Raw genomic sequence first — 14,916 nt, 5'->3', positions numbered from 1 at the left:
TTTATTCCAGGAATGCAAGGATTCTTCAATATACGCAAATCTATCAATGTGATAAACCATATTAACAAATTGAAGGAGAAAACCCATATGATCATCTCAATAGATGCAGAGAAAGCTTTTGACAAAATTCAACACCCATTTATGATAAAAACACTGCAGAAAGTAGGCATAGAGGGAACTTTCCTCAACATAATAAAGGCCATATATGACAAGCCCACAGCCAACATTGTCCTCAATGGTGAAAAACTGAAAGCATTTCCACTAAGATCAGGAACAAGACAAGGTTGCCCACTCTCACCACTCTTATTCAACATAGTTTTGGAAGTTTTAATCACAGCAATCAGAGAAGAAAAGGAAATAAAAGGAATCCAAATCAGAAAAGAAGAAGTAAAGCTGTCACTGTTTGCAGATGACATGATACTCTACATAGAGAATCCTAAAGATGCTACCAGAAAACTACTAGAGCTAATCAATGAATTTGGTAAAGTGGCAGGATAAAAATTAATGCACAGAAATCTCTGGCATTCCTATATACTAATGATGAAAAATCTGAAAGTGAAATCAAGAAAACACTCCCATTTACCACTGCAACAAAAAGAATAAAATATCTAGGAATAAACCTACCTAGGGAGACAAAAGACCTGTACGCAGAAAATTATAAGACACTGATGAAAGAAATTAAAGATGATACAAATAGATGGAGAGATATACCATGTTCTTGGATTGGAAGAATCAACATTGTGAAAATGACTCTACTACCCAAAGCAATCTATAGATTCAATGCAATCCCTATCAAACTACCACTGGCATTTTTCACAGAACTAGAACAAAAAAATTGCACAATTTGTATGGAAACACAAAAGACCCCGAATAGCCAAAGCAATCTTGAGAACGAAAAAAGGAACTGGAGGAATCAGGCTCCCTGACCTCAGACTGTACTACAAAGCTACAAGTTATCAAGCCGGTATGGTACTGGCACAAAAACAGAAAGATAGATTAATGGAACAGGATAGAAAGCCCAGAGATAAACCCATGCACTTATGGACACCTTATCTTTGATCAAGGTGGCAGGAATGTACAGTGGAGAAAGGACAGCCTCTTCAATAAGTGGTGCTGGGAAAACTGTACAGCTACATGTAAAAGTATGAGATTAGATCACTCCCTAACACCATACACAAAAATAAGCTCAAAATGGATTAAAGACCTAAATATAAGGCCAGAAACTATCAAACTCTTAGAGGAAAATATAGGCAGGACACTCTATGACATAAATCACAGCAAGGTCCTTTTTGACTCACCTCCTAGAGAAATGGAAATAAAAACAAAAATAAACAAATGGAACCTAATGAAACTTCAAAGCTTTTGCACAGCAAAGGAAACCATAAACAAGACCAAAAGACAGCCCTCAGAATGGGAGAAAATATTTGCAAATGAAGCAACTGACAAAGGATTAGTCTCCAAAATTTATAAGCAGCTCATACAGCTCAATAACAAAAAAACAAACAACCCAATCCAAAAATGGGCAGACCTAAATAGACATTTCTCCAAAGAAGGTATACAGACTGCCAACAAACACATGAAAGAATGCTCAACATCACTAATCATTAGAGAAATGCACATTAAAACTACAATGAGATATCATCTCACACCAGTCAGAATGCCCATCATCAAAAAATCTAGAAACAATAAATGCTGGAGAGGGTGTGGAGAAAAGGGAACCCTCTTACACTGTTGGTGGGAATGTAAATTGATACAGCCACTGTGGAGAACAGTATGGAGGTTCCTTAAAAAACTACAAATATAACTACCATATGACCCAGCAATCCCACTACTGGGCATATACCCTGAGAAAACCATAATTCAAAAAGAGTCATGTACCAAAATGTTCATTGCAGCTCTATTTACAATAGCCCGGAGATGGAAACAACCTAAGTGTCCATCGTCGGATGAATGGATAAAGAAGATGTGGCACATATGTACAATGGAATATTACTCAGCCATAAAAAGGAACGAAATTGAGCTATTTGTAATGAGGTGGATGGACCTAGAGTCTGTCATACAGAGTGAAGTAAGTCAGAAAGAGAGAGACAAATACCGTATGCTAACACATATATATGGAATTTAAGAAAAAAAAATGTCATGAAGAACCTAGGGGTAAGACAGGAATAAAGACACACACTTACTAGACAATGGTCTTGAGGATATGGGGAGGCGGAAGGGTAAGCTGTGACAAAGCAAGAGAGAGGCATGGACATATGTACACTACCAAACGTAAGGTAGATAGCTAGTGGGAAGAAGCCGCATAGCACAGGGAGATCAGCTCAGTGCTTTGTGACCGCCTGGATGGGTGGGATAGGGAGGGTGGGAGGGAGGGAGACGCAAGTGGGAAGAGATATGGGAACATATGTATAATATATAACTGATTCATTTTGTTGTAAAGCAGAAACTAACACACCATTGTAAAGCAATTATACTCCAATAAAGATGTTTAAAAAAAAAAAATTATGAGAGAGAGAACATTGACCAATAGTGGAGTATTCAATGTTGTTAGCAAAATAATTGCAAATAATGGTGAAAAAGAAAAAGCTGCTGGAGGTTTTTGTTTGTTTGTTTGTTTGTTTTTGCCGTACGCAGGCCTCTCACTGTTGTGGCCTCTCCCGTTGCGGAGCACAGGCTCCGGACGCGCAGGCTCAGCGGCCATGGCTCACGGGCCTAGTCGCTCTGCGGCATGTGGGATCTTCCCAGACTGGGCACGAACCCGTGTCCCCTGCATCGTCAGGCGGACTCTCAACCACTGCACCAGCAGGGAAGCCCTGTTTTTTTTTTTTTTAACTGAATTTATGGAGAATGGCGAAAAGCCCTGTATGCTACCCGAAATATTTTAATTTCTAAAAATTCAGGTCAAAGACAGAAATGAAAACTGAGTTTTTCTTAACACACCAGAAAAAAAAAAAAAGGATGCAAGAGAAAAGCACCTCCGGCAAAATGCTAAGTTCTCTTGTTGGCACCTGCATTTTTGCTGTTGCAAATAATCCACTTGTTTCTGGTGGTCTATTCCAGACATGGCCTAGCATGATTGGGGCAGATCTTTGAATAAAGTTATTTGTGTAAAAAGTAACCAAACTGATGCCTACATTTGGGCACATTCCTCTAGAACATTAATCATTTTCAAACTGATAGTGAAATTCTACTTGGAAACCCAAACCCTACTCCATAATAATAATCTATGCCAGCCACATCAGAACGCCATTATCATCATTATCATCTTAAGAAACTATCTGCTATTTACTGAACACGTACTCTCAGGCACCATGCTTTCATTTTTATACAACCCTATGGCTAAAGTAATATGATTATTTCCTCTTATAAACATTTAACAAATAATTGTAATTTTAAACGTCCACTCAATCAACAAATATTGACCTTATACTTACTGGGTGCCAGCTACTCTTCTAGGACAAGAGATACCAAATAGAAAAGACAAACAAAAACATATTCTATTATATTCATACATAAATGGGGGTAGGAGTGGAGACTCTCAGGTATAGATGAAATGTATGAACAAAACCAGGTAAAATAAAAGAGACTAATGTTGGAACTCAACTTTTCGCTCAGTGCTTACAAACGATAATTACAGGGGCTGCAGTATCAAGTTATAGGTGTGCTAACCTCTTTTCTCAATTTTCTTATCTCAGAAATCGATTCTCTCCTTTCTCTAATTAAAAAATCTAATAATTTGACCCTGTGCATTCATCCCCAATATGGAAATGAAATGAGACTGACACCTTTTTCTTGATGATTCCTGGAAAACTGTATCTACTCTCAGCAGAGGCCTGTTGGCCACCAGTGATGATCAGAGGAATAGCTTCCAAAGGTCCAAGGTCAAATATGTCCTTGACTACTTCTGCCAGTTGATGCTATGAGGAGGGTACAGTCTATTGGGGGGCGCGGTTCAGGGGGAATGTAATTTTCTTTTGAATTTGTTTTTATGGAGGGAACAAATGATTTTATTGAATTTTGGCTATTCGAGCCATAACCTACAATACTGAGAGAGGGTAGTAAATTCAGTTCATTTGAAACATCTAAAATTAAAACTTCGGCAGTTTTTTCTCAAATTCTTGTGGATTTCAGAACATCCGGTAAAATTTGACTCAATGGGTCTGATTTGAGCCCAGAAATTTTTATTAGAAAAAAAAAAAAATCTTAAAAGGACTTCAGAGCTTTGATCAGGTTCAATATGGTAAGAATTGTAGTGAGAAAATCCTTTCTTCATTTAAAGATCTTCCTCTGTCTATACCATGAATCTTATGAGGGTTCAGAACACAGCATTAATGCTTGTGGTACTTTTATATATTCTATGAAGCTTTGATTCTAGAAAGACTCTATCCTAGCATCCTGGCAGTAGAAATTTAGACTTTAAGCCAACTGGTAAGCAGGTATTATGGTTTGGCAAACCCTGGTTATCATTACTAGAATGTAAATTGCATCTGGATAAGACTTTTTTGTTCACTGTTGTGTTCAGGATATAGAACAGTAACTGGTACATAAGAGGCCACCCTAAAGTCAAGATAATATCTATCTGAGAGTTACTGAGAGGAGTGAATGAAATCATATATGAAAACACTAAGCAAACTACAGAATTTGAAGAGTTAGGTCTTGTTTTTGTCCCATGTTGTATTTTGCTCCAAATTTTCTAGTTACCTCCTTACTGACTCAACTTCCTCTGAGGTCTTGTCACCTCTGTGCCTAATTCTACAAGCACATTTTTCTCCTTAGCCATTATTCCAGGGAACTGAAACCATGTCACATAAACAATTTTTTCAAGACACTTTGTATTTTACTAGGCTAAAGGGGAAGAGAATAAGACTTGTTTATACCTTGAGGCACATTTTGGCTCACTGTAAGATTAAAGTGCTTTCCAACACAGCTGCTCAAGAGAAAAACTCATCAGTCTCCCAAGGTAGTGAGTTTCTGACCACTGCAAGTATGCAGTCATAGAACAAGGCTGTGGTAAAGGCAAGTGGAGTACCAGATGGTGGATATGGGGTAGGTTTTTATATCTGCTCTAATCATTAAATTAAAACAAACATTTCTTTTTATTCTGACTCATGTTTAACTACCGAATTTATTTAGTAAAACTTTATCCAGAGTTGACTCAGTGAAACTAAATTAGGAATTGTTGTAATAATTTTCCACCTCATCTGGTTCCTACGTTGAAATTACAGGTCATGCTTTCACAGTACTACAAATTACTGTTTTTCCTGTAAGCAAGTTGACTCGGATTTATTTATACATAATTTCAGGATTTCCCCCCACTAATTTCTTAATATTTGGTGACAATATTGCTCCCAGAATCCTCTACTGAAAAAATAAATAAATAAAAACTCTGCTAATGAGTTCCACTGTGTAGTTTCTCATCCCAACATCCATATTTACTTCTAATTAAGTGCATGAGAGCAATTCAGAATTTTATCATTTCAAATATTGCCTATCCAGGTGATTCTTCATAACTATGTGAGAATAAAAAGTTTCTATAACTTTTCATTTCTTGCACATAAACCTTCATTATAATTTTGTCTCAGGAAAGTGTTGGAATTTGCTCAAAACTAAAAAGAAGTGCCTATCATATTAAGGCAATTAATTGCCTAACGTATTAAGGCAGTTAAACAAATCATTTCATCATATGAATAACAGTGAATATAGACTCAGGGTAATATGGAAAATGAAGGCAAAGGAAGGGCAGGGTAAAAGGGAAGCTAATAATGATAGATGTTCAGTTTAGTGTTTATTATGCAATTAGTTTTAGTATCCATTATACAGATGACAAAAACAAAGGTATAGAGAAACTATCTCACATCCTTGAAGTCAAACAATTAAAAGCCACAGATACGATACAGGGTTTGAAATTAATGCATGCCTCATTCCAAAGCACATCCAAATCTCTTGCAGTTATATAATATTTGCCTTAAATATTAGCTTGATACAGACACCACAGAAATGGAGTTACAAAGTCATACACTAGCAGAAAGGATTCTTCTCTAGAAGTGTATCTGGGGTGAAATTATTTGCCACAAATACCCTCTACCTTCTCTCCATTAAAAACAAACAAACAAAAAAAATAGTCTGATAAAAAAAACACTGGCTTAAAGAAACATGATACTTGTATCTTGGAGATAAAAGACTGTCCAATCACATTTTGAGCATCTCAATATACTAAAAGGTCCAAATGGACACAATTAATTAACATAGTGAATAAGAAGAGTGAAAAGTTGGTTTATAGGGTAGTTGCATAAAAAGATTATGGTAACTAAAACTCTGGACTAGGGTGCAGGGTCAGCCTAGGATTAATAACATGTTGTTTAATCGTTGGCATATAGCAGGAAACATATTTCCTCTCTCTATGCTTCATACTACACTTTATGAAAACAAAAAGGTAATTACATTGCATTGAGTTGTGGTGAACTTTCCAGTTCAAATATTTGAAGATGTCTATAGAAACTAAGCATGTTGTTATACTACCAGTTAATTATCCAATGGAATTAGGTATTAGCCAATGTTCTTTAAGCCAAGATAAATGTTAACAGTCTAGTACTAGTTTACATATTCTCCCTTCATTCATTTATTCAATCAATGATTCATTCATTCAGTAAATATTTATTGAAGACTTACTATTATCAGATACTCTGTAGCTGTTGAGGAGATATCAATTTAGAGCATAAGACATTCTACCCATGGAGAAGAATTCATAAACAGTATACATGATAATAACTAAATTATATGGTATGTAAGAAAGGATTAAATGCTAATAAAAACAAATAAAGCAGGATAAGGAAGATCTGGTACTGATGGTGGTAAGGGTTGAGCTTATTTGAGCAAAGACTTAAAGATGGAGTTAATCATGACTATAGCAAGAGGATGCATATTCCAGGCAGAGGAAACAGTTGTTGCAAAGATTCTGAAGGGAGAGCATGGCTAATGTCTGGAAGTATTCAATCACAGATTTCTGGATGGTTAGCAAGCAAAATTATTTTCTTAGGTTTCGTGATAGAGTTGCACATACAGTGACAAACTGCAAAAACAATTAAGCAACATCTTTTTCTTGATTACTGAGACTGAGATAATGTAAGACAAAACTATTCTAGGTTTTAACAAAGAATTAGGCTTGGGTTATTAACTTTATACAACCAACTGCTGTGTTCTTGGAGGATATTTTATTTCCTTAGGAAACCTCTCTTCTGATATATTCCCACCTCAGAATATTTGCAAGAATTCTGTGCCCTTTTCTTTCCCCATATCTTGATAGGTTAGATTTTTTTTTCTGTTTCTAAAGTATTTAGCGTATTATAAGCATGTGCTTAAAAACCTTGTAATTGTATCCCAAAAGTAACCATTAAGATTATTTGCTCATTGAATTAATATTTGCCAATCACTTACATTGTGATACTTTGTATGCCATGAGCTATGAGGATTATAGAAAAGTGTAAAATGTAGTCTCTGACCTTGATGACATTAGTCTGGGAGAGAATAGAAGGCACATATACAAATAACTATAATTATAAATTAGATCATCACTGCCTTCTCTGAACTCCCATGTAGTTGTGACAAAATATGTACTTTCTGAAAGAAGGAAACATTTTATCCAAATCTTGAAGGAACAGTGGTAACAGGAAATGTAGAGAAATGACAGGATATTCAAGGAAAGAAAAAATAATATAACTAGAAAAGGTCCAGAGTTAGGACACTGCACGCACGCTTCATCTGAAGTAAAAGTGATGAGCAATAAGGGTTGACAAAATAGTATAGATACCAGACATCTATGTAGTATTAGGGTGATACAGTTTTTGTATTATTTTATTCTGAAACAGTATCCTCAAGTTTAAAATCATAGCCACATATTGTTATTGATAACTGGTATTTCTGATAGCAGTATTCTAAAGACGTAATTCCTCATTTAAACTGTTTTATTTTAAAGAGGCTTAAATACTACTTGTAAGAAATAAACTCAGGACTCCTAACATTTCTGGATTTCAGTGTAGGGTCTCAAACTGAGTTCTGTTCAAATATAAAATCCTTCCTCTTTCCCTGAAAAAGATATATTATTAATATTCTTTATAGAAAAATTTTAAAAGCTTTGGTGGATACGAGGAACAATCCCAAGGTCACATAGTTGGCTACCCTGCAAAAGGCCAGTCTTAAAACAAGGACTTTTTTTTTAAATCCAAAGATAAAGCACAACAACGAATATACCTAACAGGGTTTATGAAGTAATAAGGAAACTACACAGACGTTCTCAGCTTTTAGTATGCTCTACAGTTTTAGGACTTAAAACTCTAAAAGTATTTAAGAAGTACTTAATAACATTTAACATTTATTATTAATTTTAATAGTATTATTTAATATTTTAAAAGTAGTTTGAGACTATGTTAACTGTGCTTTGTAACATAATGCCTTTGTGGGAAACAATTTAGTGTGGTAATTTTAAAACATGGCCCCAAAATTGTTTGACATGCCTCTCGTTGCAAGGTGGGGGAATATGTTCCACTCTCTTGAATGTCTATTCTCTTACTAATAAATAGTATATGAAAAAAGTGAATTATGTCAATTTCTAGACTCAAGTTTACAAAGTTACCAGCTTCCACTTCCCATCTTTGTTGGGATACTCACTGTTGGAACACAGATACCAAGCAATGAAGAAGCCCAGGCTACCTCTTAGAAAGGCAGCTAACAGCCAACACCAATGTGCCAGTCATGTGAGTGAGTCATATTGGAATTGGATGGTCAGCCACATTCAGGCTATCCCAGCTGGTACCACATTCTGCAGAGACAAGCTGACCCTGACAGGCACTGCTCACATTTCAGATTTGTGAGTAAAATACATATTTGTTGTTTTATGCCACTAAGTTGTGGAATAGTTTGTTATGTAACAGTAGATAATCAGAACAGATTTTTAGTGTCTGGATGTAATGTGCTACTGTAATGAAAACTTAAAACATGTGGCATTGGTTTTGGGACCAGGTGGCAGACAGGAGCTAGATAAATTAGGAAGGCTCTGGTGAAAGCCTAAAGGGCCCCAGGGAGAGTGTCGAAAGACTAAAGGATGTGAAGAGGCTGTTGACAGGGTTTTATAGTAAAGAAAATAGGGAAAGTATTATTGGAAGTTGGAGGAAAGGAGACCCTTGTATGTAGTGGCTAGATTTTTGACCATGTCGCCTGCAGGTCATGCAGAAGAAAAGGTAATGTACCTAATGAATTTGATGATTAAGAGATTCCAGGCAGAGGCAGAATTTTTAAAATACCACATCACTTCTTCTCATTGACTAAACAAAATGTGGATGGAGACACATTGGCTAAAGAAGGAATTTTTCCATCAAGACTGGTTGGGTTTGAAAATAAAACTTTTTCATTTGCAGCTTCTCCAGAGAAAAACAATTATCAAGTTAAGAAATATCTCAGTCCACCGATCAAATACAGATTGGGACAATATGATCCTTTGTTGTTACTATCTCAGAAAGATCTGAGGTTCCTCATGGGAACTTTCAGAGAGATAAAAGTCTCTGTGAAGATTTTAAGGACAGAATAATCTCCCAGATCCTCTCTGTTAAAAATCTTAAGAGTATTGACCATAGCAGTTTCACTAGATTCCCAAGGTCAAGAAGGGCTTATTGTGAAGAGATATGGGAGTGTAGCTCTTTTTTAATGGAGTGTATTATAAATGGACTTGTTAGAAACTTACAGTCTTTAAAGGAAATGTATTGGTTTTGACTAAAAGAGTGATTATAAAAGGACAACAGGAGAGATTCTTGTGGTGAGTGACGAAAGTCTCATTATGTCTTGACTGTGGTGGTATATACATGAACTGACATGTGATAGAATTACACAGAGCTAATCTCTCTCTCACACACACACACACACACACACACACACACACACACACACACACACACACACACACAGAGGACAAGTAAAACTGGAGATACCTGAATAAGTTTGGGTAGACTGTATGGATGGTGGTATCCTGGTTGTGACACTGTACTATAGTTTTGCAAGATGTTACCATTAGAAGAAGCTGTATAAAGGGTGCACAGGAACTCTCCATATATATGTATATATATATTTACAACTGCATGCAAATATACGATTATATTAAATAAATAAATAATACTTCCTGATGATCGTCATCTACCTAAGACTGAAAAACCAAATATGGTTTTCAAAACTATTAACAGAAGTTTTCAAATAAGGGAGGAACTCGCCTAGGTCAGTGCTTTTCAACTTATGGTACACACTGCAGTATGACTATCACTCAGAAACTTGTTAAATATGCAAATTCTCAGGCTCCAACTCAGACCCAGTGAAGCACAAGCAATCTGTGCTTCAATAGTCACCTCCCGGTGGGTGTGATGCGTGCTGAACTCTGAGAAACACTAGCCTAGAGTTTTGTTCTGTGATAACTATTAAACATATACTAAACAGAGCCTTGCTGCTCATATTTACTCCACTGACCAGTAACATCAGCATCATCTGCAAGTTTATTAGAAATGCAGGATCTGTACTCCAGACTTAGAGAATCCAAATCTGCCTTTTTACAAGATCTCCAGTTAACTCAAAGGGACAGAAAAGCTTAAGAAGTGGTGCCTTAGTGTATTTGCTGAACAACTACTATGTGCATCCCATGGAAATACAGCTTTGTTTCTAGTGATAGTGAGAACATTTGGGCACCAACTTCCTGCTGGGGCAGGGATATTAAACAAGTTGCCCAAGATGACACATCTTAGAAGGAGCCTAGGATTTGAGCTTGCACAGTACATAAAGGAACAACAGAAATGATCCTTCTGGTCTGGATCCCTCCAGAGCCTGTGTTAATAAGCACGATGCTCAATTGTCCAGTCTTTCTTCATCTGTTAGTCTAGCTCCTGTGGGCCAGTTCTGGTTTCCAGCTATTTACAACAGGGAGTGTCTGAACTGCTGACACACATTCCAGAGTCAAAACAGATATTATTATTCACTCAGGCAGTTTTGACCATATCATTTCTGGACACTAAGCTCATAACAGGAACCTCAGATACACCACCCAGGATGTTCTGGTTTCGGGATTGCAGAGTGTCTGCGTGCTCTGGTCCTCCTCCTCCCCAAGGCCCCCCATTGATCCTTCCATGTGCAACACAAGGCACAGACTACAAGTCGACAGAGTGCACATTAGCTGTAAAATAATACTATTGGGAGGCAGAGTTGAAAGGGAAACCTCTGATTGTCTCTGACTGGCTTTTCTGCCTATTTATCTTCTAAACTTCAATTCTGTGGAAGTTGCTGGCAGAACCAAGTGTTATCTGAATGCACAACTGACAGCATAAAAAATCAGTTATTTTTATGTCTAGGGTTTAACTTCAAGAAAATAGCAATATTCAGATTGAGTAGATGGTTTAGGGACTTCAGGGGGAGGTGTAGTTTTTTTTTTAATCCTTTTTGCCAAATAAATAGGGAGGCATAGCTAGAAAATGCTTCAAAGCTGTGAGAGAATAGATTAGGATTCTGTATATTTTTGTAGAATCTTCAGAAGTGAAATAATAAAGTTATATCTATAACAGCAAAGCACACGGCTAATGGAGCAGGGTAGACCCTCATTAATAATAGCAACTAGTGGGCTTCCCTGGTGGCGCAGTGGTTGAGAATCTGCCTGCTAATGCAGGGGACACGAGTTCGAGCCCTGCTCTGGGAGGATCCCACATGCCGCGGAGCAACTGGGCCCGTGAGCCACAACTACTGAGCCTGCGCATCTGAAGCCTGTGCTCCGCAACGGGAGAGGCCGCCATAGTGAAAGGCCCGCGCACCGCGATGAAGAGTGGCCCCTGCTTGCCATAACTAGAGAAAGCCCTCGCGCAGAAACGAAGACCCAACACAGCCAAAAATAAATAAAATAATAGCAACTAGTATCCTTGAGCATCATACTCTAGTTTCTGCTAGCCCCTGGAAATTCAAAGATGAATAACTTAGGGTGAACAATATACTATAACAATCGAATGAATACATCGAATATAACTAATTGTCAATTTCAATGTACCAGGCATGATGCTAGGTGCTAACTAGGTGCCTTCTCTACTTTAGATCATTCAACATTCCTATGATGTTGATATTATCACTCACGTTTCACAAAGAAGGAAGCTGAAGCTCAGAAACATGGTGGGGGGGGCTTTCCCATAGTCACACAACGCATATGTGGCCTAGACAGAATTCAAACAAAATGCTACCTTCCCCGAATTCCTTTCTTTGATGACAGAAGTAGGAAAGGGCATTGAAAAGAGGTCAGGAGCAGTCAGTTGAGAAAGGAATGGGTTTTAGATTCAAATCAAAGAGAACTACCCAACTTCAACTCTTTTCCTGTCTTTCTCCACAGATGGCTCCAAATGTGCTCAGTTTATCTTTGGAAAAGTAAGACTAATTACTACCATCTACATGAATCGTTAACCATTCACATCCAATTACTGACACAGCATAACCATTATACGTGTCCATAAACTGTCTGATTAATGTTGCTGTACATTTCGTCTTGTCTCCACACTGAACGAAGTATACCAAAGATTCTCTGTCTTCATAGTCTGTTGTGTCATGAGCTTTGGGTAGGAAAGGTAGAGAAAACTGACACGGTGAAGGTAATAGGTGGCATGACATAGACCAAGAGAGGATTGACTAAGTTAAATTAGTTCTCAGTTCTCCAATGCTTATTTTATTTATTTATTTTGCAAAAAGTGTAAAGCGTTTTAAAAATTATGTGTAACACAGGCAAAATTATTTAAAGTCAATACATTTTTAAGGAATTTCACACATTCTGATTCCTTCCACTGCCAATCTACCTTAGTTCCTCCAATGTTTCAGTCATAATCTTCAAGGTAGCCCTTCCAAAAAGAACTTTTGCTCAATCCACAGTTGTCATGTCAAGTCATGCACAATTCTTTTAGTCAGGCTTCTTTGATAACCAATGGAATATGGACACACTTCAAAAATTCCCCACTTTAGGATCCAGTTTCCTCAAGCAATTTACTTTAGGGCGATGTTCAGGGTCAGAGGAGATGGATCTGCCTGGTTCTGAATTTAAGACACCCTCTAAACATTCATTAAGTTCAAATAATATTAATTCCTAAGCTATCACACCCTAGAATAGTATATTTAGCAGCTCTGTCTTGTAGTTCTTTCCCACAGATTTAACACATAGTTCTGTGAGTAAAGGAAACCACATAGTTATCCTGTGAGGTGTTTCCAACGATGTAGGTCTATAGGAAAAGCCTCATTGGGATAGACCTCAACTCCAAGGCTTATAGAAACAATTCCCTTTCCTCTTCCCCTCAGAATATAAATATAGATACAGATCTACACACACACACACACACACTAATAACTCATCTTACAAGTTTAAGAAATAATTTCCAAGTAAATTAACTAGCTAGCATTTGTCACGTTTTCAAAGCAATACTGCAACTACATATATGAGGTGGTTTGGTCAAGGCTCTTATTGCTATCCTAGGAAAATGATTTTCTATCTCATTTTATCTTGTTTTCTACACTTGAAAAATGGGTCTAATAATACTTGCCCTTTACATACTTCAGAGAAATGCTGCAAAGATTAATGAAATACATGTAAAGAGCTGTAATCTGGATAAATTAAGAGATCATCATCATTATTCTATTGGATTCTTCAAATAAAATTTCCAGTAGAACTATGACCCTACCAATCTTGGTGAGTAAGGCAGATATAAGAATGCAGGAATAATGTGATTTTTAAAGAGCTTTTTGTTGTTTGAATCAAGTGCTTAAATCAAATGCCTAAATCTCAAACAGATCTGAGAAACTAAACAATTTTTCAGAAAAAAAAAAAAAATGAAGACATCTGAGAATTAAGAAACCAAGAAAGGTGTGATCTTCAAATGCTGCAAGCTGACACTTCAGTTGGCACCCAACCTTCAGATGGGATTACTATCATTAGACCCATGATTCCAAAGACTTAATAAGTGGACAATTAGGGTTTATCTCTCCTGGAATTTATCAAAATTAGTTGAGATACTCATCCAGCCTTTCCCCCACGTCTGTTGCTTGGCTGTATGTGGATAAATTCCAGTTGATTTAATTTTTCATTTCTGCTGCCAGATGTTTTGACATCACGTATTATAGGCATCTAATTGTTTAAAAATGCTCTCGCATTAACGCAGGAGAGTTCTACTGTTTTCTGCCTTCTAGGCTTTAACTCTGGTAAGAAAGGAAGTAACTTTATTGTTTTCAAATATGAAACAAGGTCTGAAATTCACATCTGGCTTGACCCAGTACTTCAGCAATAGACCGATATAAACTTTTTATTTATTTATTTTAATTAATTATTTATACTTATTTTTGGCTGCATTGTGTCTTCGTTGCTGCGCACAGGCTTTCTCTAGTTGCAGCGAGCGGGGTCTACTTTTGGTTTTGGTGCGCGGGCTTTTCGTTGCGGTGGCTTCTCTTGTTGCAGAGCACAGGCTCTAGGCGCGTGGGCTCAGTAGTTGTGGTGCATAGGCTTAGTTGCTCCGCGGCATGTGGGATCTTCCCGGACCAGGGCTCGAACCCGTGTCCCCTGCATTGGCAGGCAGATTCTTAACCACTGCGCCACCAGGGAAGCCCTAAACTTTTTAAATTAGCTGCATTCCTTTGAGAAACCCAAGGCTGATTCCATGGGAGGAGAGAAAGGAGTCAGAGAGAGAGGAGAGACTCTATATCCAGAATAAACTTAGTTATTTGCAAGGAGTCCATGTGCTCTTAACTTGAATATAGTCTACTGATGTAGAAAGACAGACTTGGTAGACATTTTAATTTTAGAAATTGCTCATTCAGTGATCTTGAGGAAATTATCTCCATATATCTCAATTTTATAAAATGAAGATAATATAATCTATTTAC

General features: G+C 37.2%; 1 protein-coding gene and 1 non-coding gene across 3 annotated transcripts in view; both read right to left on the bottom strand.

Moving 5' to 3' along the window:
* CDH8 (cadherin 8) overlaps window positions 1–14,916 on the bottom strand; it is a 377,200-nt gene that overhangs the window by 90,181 nt on the left and 272,103 nt on the right. The gene's annotated exons all lie outside the window — the stretch shown is intronic.
* Window positions 13,169–13,299, bottom strand: LOC117197014 (small nucleolar RNA SNORA18). The gene has a single exon (XR_004477481.1). It is a non-coding gene; the product is annotated as a small nucleolar RNA SNORA18 (small nucleolar RNA).

The sequence above is a fragment of the Orcinus orca genome, chromosome 20, assembly GCF_937001465.1.
Source record: "Orcinus orca chromosome 20, mOrcOrc1.1, whole genome shotgun sequence".
NCBI classification, from domain to species: Eukaryota; Metazoa; Chordata; class Mammalia; order Artiodactyla; family Delphinidae; genus Orcinus; species Orcinus orca.
This window is presented reverse-complemented; position numbering and strand designations above follow the sequence as displayed.